Source organism: Petaurus breviceps, unplaced genomic scaffold, assembly GCF_028583685.1.
Source record: "Petaurus breviceps papuanus isolate PSGF00001 unplaced genomic scaffold, PetGlider_PUasm1.0 227, whole genome shotgun sequence".
In the NCBI taxonomy this organism is placed as follows: Eukaryota; Metazoa; Chordata; class Mammalia; order Diprotodontia; family Petauridae; genus Petaurus; species Petaurus breviceps.
In genome coordinates, this window is record NW_027185896.1 from 10648950 (window position 1) to 10663317 (window position 14368).

Here is a 14368-nt window from a genome sequence, read left to right on the forward strand (position 1 = left end):
CTCTAGTAAAGGCCTTGTCACCTTATATCTGGCCTGCCGGTGGGTCTACCTGCTTCATTCTAATCCATCCTTCAGTTACTCAAGTGATGTTCTTAAAGTGCAGGTCCAACCATATCACTCCCTTAATGAAGTCCAGTGGTTCCCCTATCACCTCCAGGTTCCAATATAAAAATTCTCTGTATTCAAAGTCCCTCATAAGCTAGCTCCCTCCTACCATTCCAGTGTTCTAACATCTCACTCTCCATACTCTCTGACACAGTGACAATGGCCTCCTGGCACTTTATCTCTTGGCTCCAAGTATTTTCTTTGCTTCTCCCCCATGTCTGAAATGCTCTCCCTCTTCATCTTTGCCTCCTGGATTCAAGTCTTAAATAAAATCTCATCTTCTATTAGAAGCCATTCTCAATTCTTCTTAATTCTAGGGCTTTCTATCTCTAAATTATTTCTTATCTATTCTGTATATAGTTTGTGCATATTTGTTTGCTTGTTGTCTCCCCTGTTAAGGCCATGAGCTCCTTGAGGGCACAGTAGGACCTGTTTTTTTGCCTCTTTCTGTACTCCAGTATTTAGCACAGTAACTGGTGCAGAGTAGAAGTTTAATGAATGTTTATCGACTAACTGACAGAAGTAGACTGTATTTTTATGCTATTTGGGTGTCCTCGGGGGTCTAAGTGGATTATTTAAACAAGTATTGTTGAAACAACAATTTTCACACTTTTATACTTAGGAATTGTCATAATTTGTGCATAGAAATTATATATTAGTTATGCAATAATGTATTTTTCTCAAGTTCAAATGCTTAAATCTTTAATATGAGAAGTCATGATTGCTTTGATTGGTATTTCCTTCAATGTGAACAAACCACGAAAATCAAGAACATCCTAACAATGATGTGTGTGAATTAGAAAAACAGGTATGTTTCTTGTGAAAGAAGCCACAGAAAGACTTTGAAACAAATTCCCTCTTAACCTTATTTTTCCTCCAGCCTTAGAGTTGGAAGGGACTTCAGGGATCACTTAGTCTAATCCTTTCATTTTACTACTCAAAGGAGCTGAGGCAGAGTGGTAGGGACTTGCCTAAGGTCATACATTAAGTCAGTGACAAGGCCAGAATTAAAATCTAAGTCTCTTAGTCCTTTGCTATTTCCACTATAACATAAAAGAGGTACTTTAAAAAAAATTTTTGAGGGGCGGCCAGGTAGCACAGTGAGTAAGAGCACTGGCCCCAGTGTCGGGATGACCTGGGGGATTGAATCCTGGGCTCAGACACTTAGCATCCACCCAGAAACACCTGGCCATGTAACCTTGAGCAAGTTACTTAACCCCAATTGCTTAGGGGCAGCCAGGTGGCTCAGCGAGTAAGAGCACCAGCCCCAGTGTCAGGATGACCTGGGGGATCGAATCCTGGGCTCAGATACTTAGCACCACACACAGAAATAACTGGCCATGTAACCTTGAGCAAGTTACTTAATCCCAATTGCTTTAAAAAAAAATTTTTTTTAATCCAATCCATTTCCATTTCAGTTGCCAAAGTAATCTTCCAAAAGATTTTCATCATTCATTCAGCATGTTCTCTGGGGCTCATTCCCAAGCTAAAGGATCACTATAAAGCCACCAAGGCAAGCCTATATAGCCAACTCTCAAACTCCACACAAGTATGGATCTAGTGCTGGCAGGATTAAAGATTATATGGCAGCAGCAGACACTTAGAAAAAAGGCAAAACTCGTGCCAGTATCTACTTTCCTCTAGGCAACCCTGGCACTCCTAGCATATACTGGTGGAAAAGGGAGGGTCCAATTCCATTCTTAAACTTCAGCCTCCATGACCTCCTAAACACAGGCATTTTTGGCTGACTACACAACTCACTTTTTACACAGTGCTTTAAGGTTTACTAACTGGTTTTCTTAAAATAATCTTTAAAATAGGTAAAGAACACATATCTTCATTTTATAGCAGGAAATCAACTCAGAAAGGTAAAGAGACTTGCCTAGGATCAGCTACTAAAATTCAGCCAAGATGTGAACCCAGACTTCCTCATTTTAAGTCTAGCCTTACTACACCACCTCTCCTGCACAAGCAGCAACTAATCCTAAAATTCAAATAAACTAACATTTTGCCCCCTACAATATCCTGCTAGAAACAAACAGGAAATAAGTTAGACGGTACTTTCAAAGAGTTCACTCTTTAGATCAAGGGTTCTTAATCCTTTTTTGTTTCATGGACCCCTTTGGAAAATGGGGTGAAGTCTACAGAATCTTTCTCAGAATAATATTTTCAAGTATATAAAATAGGGAAAATTACAAAAGAAATAATTACATTAAAATATAGTTCTCAAATTTTTTTTAGAGTTTGCAACCCAGGTTAAGAATCGCCTGTACAGTTGCCAAATTTTGCTATTATCAATTCCCTTCTCTCCACTGACTGACATCACAATTTGGAATCTTTACCATCTGTCACCTGGACTACTACAATATATCCTTTTAACTGGTTTCCTATCTCCATCTTTTCCCATACCCAAACTCCATACCACTGCCAGACTGACATTCCTAAAATAGAGATGTGACCAGGTCAACTCTCTCATTCAAAAATTTTCAGTTCCCACACACACACATAGTAAAAACAGAAGACATATACCTTTCTGCTGCATATTTAAAGCCCTCCACAATCAGGCTGACCTTTCCAGTTTTCCCCTTCATTCATACTCCCTTCCAATCAAACTGGATTGCTAACTATTCTCCATACAAGACGTTTCACCTCCCATCTACATGCTTTTGCAGAATGGTTCCTCCCCATATCTGGAAGGCATTCCTTCTCACATGGCTCCTTTTTATACAAGGCCTTTACTGATTCTTTTCCCTCACCCTAAGTTATTAGCACTCTTGGTCTCCTGAATTACTTTGTATTTACTTGATCACATATATGCTATAGCTATACAAAGACACACACACACACACACACTTCCAAGTAGAATGTAAGCTTCTTAATAGCAGTCATTTGTTTTTTATATTCCCAAAGACTAACACAATACCACAAATGCTTTGCAAATAGTAGAAGTTTTATAAATGTTGATTTTAATTTGAATAAGGCAAATACACACCAGCTATAATATGAGTGATAATAAGAAGTGCAGAGGGGAGGTCAATATAGAATGGTATCAGAAATTTGAAAAAGAAGAGATCACATAGTTGAAAAGAACAAGAAGGGATTTATGGAGGGAAAGACAGGTCTTGAAGAAAGGAAGTATTAGACAGATCCGCAGGACCATTCTATTAAAATGGTGAATCTGAGTAAAAGTGACATAATCACCAACCAATAACCCTCCAAAATCCAGGTTTTACTACACTATCAACTAGTAACTCATCTAACCCAAAAGAGAAACACCTGCTAGTGGACAATTACTACAATCAATATTTATTTATTAATGTTTTTCTTGAAATACTCAACACAAGATTTGTTTTTAAAAGCATACCACTGACTGATATTTTAAAATTGATTGGGGTGGAGAACATAAATTGCTAGATCAACACACCCTGTTTATAAAAAGACAAGATACTATTATAGACTAAGTGATTTTGCAGTAATCTGCTTCCAAGCAGATTTCTTGCTTCCCACAAAGAAGCTTGGGAAAGTTAGCCCTTCCCACATTCCTCTGACCTACCAAGAATGAATAGTTACAAACACTTCTTCAGCAGATCTCAAAAGGTTGCAACTAAAGGCTGAGCCAAAGAAGAAAGAGGTAATCCACAAAGGTCTGTACAACCACACTTCATTCTGAAATAAATATGAACATCTAATAAGAAAAGTACTCAACTGGGAAAAAGGGAAAATGGTACTGCCTTCCACATGAGGCCATTTTCCCTGAAAAAAAAAAAGGGGGGGGGGGGAGGTTTGCTTGGGTCTATGTAAACTTACCTATAAACAATAGGCACTCAGAGAAATAAAGCACACAGTAAATTCATCCTTTCAGGATTGCTAACCACATCTGCCAGTCCCCACCTGCTGTCCACATTCCTGGAATTTTTCAGCAGCAATTCTCTCTTGTAGGAGAAGTTCCTTATCAAGAACTGGTAGAGATTTAAAGAAGTATGTCCTGTTTCTACAAAATAAAGTAATTCTATGCTCAATCAGAACTAAGAAAGATTTACAAAATACCATACTGCTTTTGCAAAGCCTTGAAGCTCCTCAACATTTGTCCACTTTGCCCAAAAAAAACAAAGAAATTTGAAACATCTTGGTCCTTGGCTCCTCCTGCTGCACTTCACACCTCAGTCTACCATGTCTTTACAACTCAAAATGGAAAGTGAATTTATTTGTATGTAGCAATTCATCTGCCTCTCAGACTTCAATTCTTTAAGGTTCTGGAATTTTGTTGGTCTGAGTACTCCCTCCACCACTCCTCTATGTCTTCATAGCAGACTGACTTTATGAGCTGCTATGGAAAAAATAAGTCCTCACCTGATAAAGAGACAGCCTCCTCAGAACTTACCTAGGCTAGAACTCAAGAGCTCCAAGCCACTGCTGGGGTCTTACTGAAGCTTCCTCAGCCTAGTGGGACTTGCCAAAGCTTGTGTTCTACTAACAGTTCAAGAATCAAAGACTGTGTCCACACCATTAAAGAGCAACATGAAAACTTGAACCAAGGCATTTCTGGGTTCTGAAGATTAAAAATCAAGTGAGAATGAGAAACAAAGATTACAAGAACTTATCCAAAGTATGATGAATGTTTTGCTCTTTGTCTTTGTATCTTCTGTATCTAGCATAGGGTCTTATACATTACAGAAGGTTAATAAATGTTGTGTAGGGGGACAACCAAGATGGCAGAGTACAAGCCAAGACCCAACTAAATTCTCCCAACATTCCCCTCCAAACAATTTTAAAATAACACCTCAAATCAAATTTTGGAGCAGCAGGGCCAACAAAAGGTCAGAGGTAAAACATTTTTCCAGTCTAAGATAACCTGGTTGATAGGAAAGGTTAGTGACACTGGGGTAGGTACCAGACCTGGCTGAACACACACCAAAAGCACAAGTGGTGGGTCTTGGAAACAGCTGCAACAGTGGTGGCAGCAGCCTTGAGAGCACTCAGCCCACAGATGTTCTAGGGCACAGTTCCAGGAAGGAGAGGAGCATAGTGGTTGGTCACAAGGGCCCTGGTCACAATTCCAAAACAAAGAGGAGCACTAATGCATGCAGTTGCAGGGAAGCAGGGGTCATTCCTTAATAAAGACCAGAACACACCAGAGGAACAATAACCCTATCTCTGTCAGGATCACACCACCTTGGAAACACCAAAAATTTGCAATACCCCCAAGCTCTGAAAACAGAAAAGTCTGAATTTTGGCACAGTGTCCGCCCCCTCCCAAGGTGAGCAGAGTCCAACTTTAACATAAAGTTCAAAGTCAATAAACAGGCTGGGGAAATGAGCAAACAACAACAAAAAAAGAATTTGACCACAAAAAGCTACTACAAGTGGCAGAGAAGACCAAGACATAAACTCAGAGAAAGATTGAAGAAAAACCAGAAATCTTCTTTTTATATTTAATACATGTGACATAAATATGGCCATAAGACTAAATTATGGGCAATTCTAGTTTCATGGTCCTTTTAAACTTATATGGTAGAGGGAATATACGTTAATCCCATCAAATAATTTCCTTTTCAGAGCTACCCTATTGTAGTAACAGAAATACATACCTGCCTAGGTACTTAGGGTAATTAATTATGCTTCTGGAGACAGTAAGAATCTTCATTAAATCCTTTTTACTGTGAATGTCCTTGCCTGGAATAAAAAAATTTTTAAAAAAAGAGCAGATGAACTCTAGGTTTTAAGATTGAACTGTTTATATTACAAAGATAGTCAAGTCTCATCTAGAACTCCAAAGAGACAGTGGCTATGTTCCTTATCACACCACTTAGAAATACTTCCACCCCAATTATCACAGAAGAATAGTCGGGGGGGCGGGGGGGGGAAGAATAGAAAATGGTGACTAAATATTGTCCCTTAATTCTCTTAACCTCCAACCCCCAAGTTCACAATGAGCTCATGTATCTTATACTCTTTAGATAGTATTTATTATATTATATAGTACTTGCTTGTTTAGTAGTTATCCCTCTTCTAGAGGCTAAGTACAGGATAATAATACCCATCCCACTTAAACTTTTTATCTCCCCAAGGGCTCAGCATAATGCTCTGCACCCAATAGGCCTTTAGTAAAGGTTGGAAGAAGTGAAATAGCAGTGGTCCTCTTCAATTCACCTGTAAACAAAAAGCATATGAGGGTAGACTATTTCAGTGGAAAGGCTGAAGAAAGAGTAAGAAATAGCACCATAAATATAATAGAGTAATTCACAATTATGTAGCACCTTAAGGTTTGCAAAGCACTTTCTTCCCCAACTAATTTGTGAGGCAGATCACCCAAATATTATCATACTCACTTGACAGATGAAGAAATGCAAGCTCAGGGAAGCTAAATGACATTATAATCTCTCCTCATACTACTAGTGCTCTCTCTCCCCCCAAAAAATGCCTTTTATTTACTTTGTATATATTTACATGTATACATGTCTCCCCTAATATGTTCTTGAGGGCAAAAAGTTGTTTCATTTTTATCTTTATATCTCCAGAACACAGCACAGTGCTTGGCACATATTGTAGTAGGTACTTATTGAAAACCCAATGACTGATACGGACAAGGGTGCATGCTAATCAGAGAGAGCCAGATTTCTCACTCTCCAAATCCAATACTCTTCCCACTCTACCGTGGCTGCCGCTGTAATACTTTCAACTTTTTTTTTTTTGCTTTTTTTTTGGAGGGGCAATTGGGGCTAAGTGATTTGCACAAGGTCACACAGCTAATAAGTGTTAAGTATCTGAGGGTTGGATTTGAACTCAGGTCCTCCTGACTCCAGGGCCAGTGCTCTATTCACTGAGCCACCTGGCCGCACCAATACTTCAAACTTCTTGATAAAAACAGCAGCAAGTAGGAAAGGAGAGGGGGAGAGGCAGCACATATAAAAAACAGGTACATACTAGTCAACATTCTGAAAAAGAGACCCTCTTAAAATAATTCACCTTTAACTTAAAAGTTTAAGCCTGTCTTCAAAAAAGAGGAATAACGGACTAAATTATCCCTTCTTTCCCATCTTAAAGAACCACATTCTATTCCTATTTATATACCAACTTCTTAGAGAAGTTGTAAAAAAAGGACAAGAGAAAGGCTTCCACAGTTCAATAGCTACAAGTTAGTAGAATCTACTAGACAACTGTCCCTGGCAGAGCTCCTAAATAAAAAAAAAAAGGCTTCTACATCTTTTCCTACTAACCATCTAAAAAAAGTCATAGATCTGTCTGAACACAACAAAAGGACAGTCAGTCTCAACCTACACTTCAGAAGTTCCCAGCAAACAGAAAGTAACACAACCAATTCTTTGCACTATGATTTAGTGTCTTCTACATGGTGATCTTAAACAACTTTTTCCATCCATCTCAAACCCACAAGGTTTGTGTACATCCTCTAGCAGCAGCTTCCTGTAGGTTCTGCCCTTAATAAAGACACCAAATTTAGTTAACTATCAGGAGGCTTATCAGTGGCTTACTACATCTTCCTGCCTCCCTCCACAGGAGTATAAACACGAATTCTTTGCTTTCCAATCCTGACACCTAACAGCCATAATCATTTCCCTTTGAGAAACTTTGTCTAAAAATTGCAAGTACACTATTACTGGGGGTAAAGGAAGAGACTGACCTATAAGCATCTGCACTTTTACATGCTATTTGACAGAAAGTCAGCATGGTATAGTAAGAGAGACCTGAATTCAAATTCTAGCTCTGCTACTCAGTACTTGTGTACCTTGAGCAAGTCATTCCCCTTTTCTCAACTGCTCATTCATATAAGGAGGTAGCTGGCCTAGATGTCAAAGGTATCTTCGTTAAGACCCACTATGGAATGGGGCCCACAGAAGCAGCCATTCACAAGCCAAAATGTCCTTTAAAAAAAAAGGCTAATATAAAATTTTGTAATAAGGGATCAATTCAATTGCACAGTACTCTGACAGTAGTTAGACAGAACTGATATATTCATTTTGATTAATTTTTTAAAAATTATTATTACAAAGTTTGGCTCACTGAAAGGGGAGAGGGGAGGATCATATTTAGAAATTAATGTAATAGAAAAGCAAGAGGTATCAATAAAAGATAAAGGAAAGAAGGGATCAATTCAAAGAATAAAAAGAAATGCACACAAGGGAAATACATATTTACCCCTTTATAAAGCTTCTTGAGCTGCTAAAGAAAGCTCTCTAGTAAGTAGTAAATTTTCAGGGTCACTTTTTAAAAATGATTTTATAAATCAACTGTTTTCAATACCCCACTTTTTAGAGAAACTCTCAATGAAATAACACTAGTTCCAACAAAAGCAACAGCAGGAATACAAATAACTCAGGAAAATGAGCTGATTAAATAATGATTTTTGTGTTTTACATGAGAAGCACTAGATAAATACTATGGAACACCTACTGTTTGTTTCTCTAATAATTATTTTACTGTGTCAACAAATATTTTTCTGTAAATCTCTAGGTCTAATACTGGAAATATTCATTGAGAATTCCTGTCAAACATTTTCTCAACTATTTCTCACCATTGTGTTAAAAAATGTAAGCCCTGACTATTTCACTCTTTGGAGACTCCTCTGTAAATGAAGGGCTGCTGATAGTGAAATATTATCCTTTATGCAAGTGTCAGACAGTTCCATACTACTCTTATTACCAAGGATGGAGAAGCAAAAGTAATGCTTATCCTAGTTACAGAGAACAGCCCTGGAGCTATAGTCTCCTCTTTATTTAAACTTCTATTTTTTAGGTTGTTGAAAAGTAAGGATTCTGATATGAGAACATAATATTTAGAGATGGAAGGAGTCTTTGGGATCATCTGATTATATCCCTTCATTTTACAGGTGAGGAAACTGAGGCCCAGAGGGGTGAAATGACATGGCCAAAGCTGTCTAAGGCAGCAAATATCAGAAGCAGAAATCAAACCCAAGTCTGATTAATCTGAATCTTCCTAGGAAGGAAAAGAAATAATGATTAACAGCAGCTAATTTAGGCAAATGGCTTGTTTCCTCATCAGTACAATTAAAGGATTGGTTGGAGTAGATGATCTCTAATATTCCTTCCAGCTTTAAATCCAGTAAGCCCATGAGGATTCCACATAAATGCAAAGTCAGGTTAAAGATGATAAGTAAATATAGATAAACTCTTAGTGAACAAAAATCTGATCTATTCTTTTCCCATAATCCTTATCACCTCAGGCTAGGACAACTGAAATGGCCTCCTAGTTACCTCAAACTAAACAAGAATGAAATCATCAGTACATAGGATTTAAAGCTGTTAAGGGGTCTTAAGAGATCAACTAGTTAACCCCTCTTTTACAGAGAAAGAGACAAGTCTGTTTCCCAAATATATCTTGGGAGACATACTATTGTTAAAAATATATAAAGATATATTTTAAAAAAACATTTGGACAATACAACTAAAATATGAGAATGTCAGTACCTATTTAGGAATGGAGTATACTAGAATCCTGCAAATCTAATTTTAAAAAAAAGCTTAAAACTGAAAAACGACAAGACAGAACTACCTAAAATCTACCAAGCTTAGACCAAGACTTTAACCTTTTTTGTGTCATGGACCCCTTTAGCATTCTGGTGAAGTCTATGGACCCCTTCAAAAATAATGCTTTTAAATGCATTAAACAAAATGCAGAGGATTACAAAAGCTAACAATATATTGAAATATAGATCTCAAAATATTTTTTTAAAACAAGTTCCCAGACCCCAGGCATTTATTTGGAGTATTAATAGAATTTAGAGCTGGAATGGATATTAGAAATTATCTAGTCTAACCAACTCTTTTCAAACCTATTATCTAGCCCTAACCTCTTCTCCTGACCTTCAGCGCTGTGCCTCCAACTGCCTATTGGACATCTCAAACTGGATGTCCTATTGACATCTTAAACTCAACATGTCCAAAACTCAAGTCTTATCCTAATTTTAAAGGAGGGGGGGTAGGCTAAAAATGAAAAATACTATTCTAAGCGCTAAGGATACAATTCAAAAAGACAACAGTTCTTGCCCTCAATCTTACATAGTATTGAGAGGGGAAATGAATTATAGATTTAGAACTAGACTGAGGTCATATAGTCCAATCCCCTCATTTTGCAGATGAAGAAACTGAGGACCAAATAATTTGCCCAAGGTCACACATGTCAGTATTTAAACCCAGGTCCTCAGAATCCAAATCCAGTGGTCTATTTCCAACTGCAGAAACCATTACAGAAGAATTATCAACCCTGCTACTGTTTGCCTCTCTCCACCAGACACAGCAGGGCCTAGCCAGCACAGGTATCTAGGCATCTTACTATGCCCTCACCCTCAATTGCTACTTTGTACTTCTTGCTCAGAGAACAATAATCAAATCGACATTTCCATTGCTACTAGAAAGTGTGAGACAATCTACCATCATGCGGCTCCACTGACAATCTCTGAGACTGCTTAGACCAAAACTCTTTTCTGGGACCATTCACTCCATGTAAATGTTTTATGTAAATCTTTAGTAGAATATAAGCTCCTTGAGGTAAGAGATCATCATCTCACTTTATATCTGTTATCTCCAGTACCTATCATAGTTCCTGGCTCATATGAATCAATGAAAAAGGAATTTATACTAAGTACTTATGATATGCAAAGTGTTGGGGATACTAATAAGAAAGCTAGCCAGTCCTAGCTCTCAAAGAGCTGACATTCTAATGGAGGAGACAATACACACGTAAGGCTTCAGCTGCAGGTCGGACAGAAAAGTTCCATGGTCCATAGGAAGTGGTGGCACAGTGCTACTGCTTTTTTAATGCAGCAGGCACTTAATAAATGCTTCCTGACTGATTGAGCTTAAGGCCCAGAATAAACTGGGAGAGGCGACTGGCAAATGAATCAGGGCTAAAAGGTACTAGGGTTCCTCATATTGTCTTTGGCCTTCCATGTACTTAGAAGATACCCTTAGAGGTCTCCTCAAAGTCACAACTGGAAACAATGAAAGTATTTAAGTATTTTTTCCCAAAAAATAACTAAAAACAAAACTGACAGAACAACCTTATTTTTTTTAGACATGTATTGTATCCACAAAGCAGTTGTGACAGCAGAAACCCACATGATGCTAGAGTCTAAATTATTTGCTTAAAGTAAAAATAGTTACTACTTCCTTTCCCATAGCCTTCCCTATATAGCCAAAATCTAGTCAAACTTAACACTGATGCCTGAAATTGTATTGTGGAAACCAATGATTGCAAAGTTATTAATTTGGAGAGAGCACTGGGCCTGGAATCAGAAAGACCTGAATTCAAATCCATCTCAGACTTTTACTAAGCTCTATGACACTGGGCAAATCACTTATTCCTGTGTGCCTCAGTTTCCTCCTCTGTAAAATGAGCTGGAGAAATAAATGGCAAACCACTCCAGTATCTTTGCCAAGGAAACACCAAATAGGGTCATAAAGAGCTAGACGTGACAGAAACAACTAAACAAAAGCTGTTTTGCAAAATGACATATCCTAATTAACGTTACTATTCATATTTTAGCACCTATGTTCAAACAAGTTTCACAGAAATACTCCTCTGTGGAAGCCTTTCAGCTGCCCTCCAATGACATGCTCTTTCCAAGGTTTACCTGGATGCAGAAGAGATTCTAGATTCTCAAAGACTACTTGTGGGCTGCCAGCTCTTTTAAGACCTACACCAAAATGCAAAGTATTTTAAGTACAGCCTTGAAGTTGACAATGTGTCTGTGATTTGAGGACAACCCTAGGTAAAAGAAGACAGGCATCATAAGGTTGAATGCCAGGTGAAGAATGCATTTGGCCATCGCAGCCAATGAAAACATTTAAGGTATGAAGAGGTTTGTGCTAATGATAACAGCAGATTATATTTCACAGCATACTGAGATTTACTAAATCCTTTTCTTAAAATATTCCTGGTAAGCAGGTATAACAGTTGAGATGAATAATTTTTTTTGAGATTTGAGTTAAGTTTCACTAATAGGAACGAATTTGTGCTAAATAATACATACTCTACATACTCTCTTACCTCAAACTCACAAATGGTTTGCATTTGCTACCCACCTTAAGAGGATAGTGTCTGTGATCAGTCAACCTTAGCTCATATCCTAGCCCTGGACCTAATCAATCAGAACTTCTACCAATCCTGGGCAGGACAAGGAAAGTAACGCATGGATGGAGCTGACATTAGGATACCTACTTTTCCATTACATGTGTTTCTATACTAGACTGTGAACTACTTGAAGGCAGGCACCATGTCTTAAACTTTGTAACTCTTCTAGCGCCCAGCATTCAGGACTTGATGTTTGAAGTTAAAGTCTCCTAACAGTAAGGGCAAGATAGAGAAGCAGAAAACAAGAAGTAAAATCTACATAGGCCTTCTCTTTTTGATATCTCAGCCACTTGGCAAAGTTAGCAAAGAGCCATGCATTTTTTTGGTCTGGGGTTTTGTGTTTGTCTTGGGGGGAAAGGAGACCAACATGAAAGATGTAGGTTAACAGTACACATGGCCATCTTCACATCCTAATCCCAAACTTATCAAAGTCCCTCTGGACACACTTGTAAGATTCCAGAGTGTGATAGTAATGGAATATAAAGATTCCCTGTATTGGCTTGGTTTTCAAATTGATTGTGTTAAAACCCAGAGCTTGTTAATCCCACCTGTGGGATGGACTTGTTGACTTGAAAAGAGAGACACGAACTGGGAGGAGCTGGTGACAAAGATTTGGAGAGACACAAGAGAGAGGCAGAAGAACTTTTTGGAAGCAGCACCTCGTGAAGGCAGAGAGAGACTGAGAGGATTGCTGAGGGCCACTTTGAATTGCCCTGGACTTTTGAGACCTGCCCCCGGAGCTGCCAAGGACTGAGGAGACATGGCTGTTTTGCTGGTACTTTGTCTGTCTGTTGTGATGTTGTTTTGCCAGATTTGTCCACTGGTGAAAGACAGTCCTGTTATTGAAGAAGTCCTGGAACCTGGCTGTTGGCTAAGAGCTGTTGTTGCAGGGGTCTGGGAAACCTTTCTGTTGGCAACAACAGCACTGTCCTTCAAAAGAGACAGACAAAGTACCAGCAATTCAAAGTGGCCCTCAGCAATCCTCTCAGTCTCTCTCTGCCTCTAAAGGTGCTGCTTCCAAAAAGTTCTTCTGCCTCTCTCTTGTGTCTCTCCTAATCTACGTCACCAGCTCCTCCCAGTTCGTGTCTCTCTTTTCAAGTCAACAAGTCCATCCCACAGGTGGGATTAACAAGCTCTGGGTTTTAACAAAATCAATTTGAAAACCAAGCCAATACAGGGGAATCTTTATGTTCCATTACTATCACACAGAGTCATACTAAATGGATTCCAACCCTAAGTAAATATTACACTTCATCCTCAAATTTTCTCAGAAATGTAGACAACACGTGCTACTTACAATATACACAAGGGAGTGGAGGACATTAAATTAGTGGTAGAATTAATAAAGTCTCGTTCTGCAAAGAGTTTCAACTATTATTGTTAAGTGGAAAACAGCATAATTGAGCAGGACACTCTCAAAAATGCTATCCATGGACGCATGCTGACTTTTCCAATAAATCAAACAAGATTCGATAATAGTACTATAGCCTTACAGCCACATAGCACTTTATAGTTGGGGGGGGGGGAGCGCGATTTTTTCCTGCTACTAAATTTAGTACTAGTCAGAACTTACCCAGGGGCTAAGAAAGGGGTCCCACATTTTAGAATAGGTGTGAAAATGCCAAGCTCCTCAAAGTCAAGCAACAACAACAACAAAAAAGACAATACAGAAAGGTTTTTAAAAGATCCTCTGGACAAGTTCTTTAAAACCAGGGTGTAATGCGAATGTAAATTTTAAAGATCTTCCCTGCCCCTAGGCTAAAGTGCACCTGAAGCCTGGGGAGGGAGGCTTGTTTTTCAGTAGATACTTTTTGATTGGCCAGTGGGTCAATAAGGTTGTTACATTCTCTGAGCCAGGAGAAGGCTATATAAGCCCTGATGTGTAGCTTTGTTTTGGGACTCACTTTGAGAAATGTTCTGTGATTTGATATAAATTCTGGGAAGCCGTTGTTGAGAGTCCCCCGGCTTTGAAAAACCCAGAATGTGGAAACCCAGATGTTGACTGGGTATGGATGTAATGGTTGGACAGTTTGGAAATCTGTCTACTTGATGTTTCTGTCTTGATAATTATGCCTGTATACTTTGAGGGTGCTGACCTTTTCTCCTGAATAAGGTAAACGATATATGTCTGACTGATTAAAGTAAGCTTGTTAAC

General features: G+C 38.6%; 1 protein-coding gene across 6 annotated transcripts in view; it reads right to left on the minus strand.

Moving 5' to 3' along the window:
* The window catches only part of DAG1 (dystroglycan 1), an 87525-nt gene that overhangs the window by 49139 nt on the left and 24018 nt on the right, over positions 1-14368 (minus strand). For 4 of the 6 annotated variants that reach the window (XM_069095713.1, XM_069095714.1, XM_069095715.1 and 1 more), the window contains exon 2: positions 5694-5778. The exons of the other annotated variants lie outside the window; for them this stretch is intronic. The gene's annotated coding sequence lies outside the window, so the exon portion shown is untranslated. The remainder of the gene's footprint in view (positions 1-5693; positions 5779-14368) is intronic. 6 annotated transcript variants of the gene reach the window in all.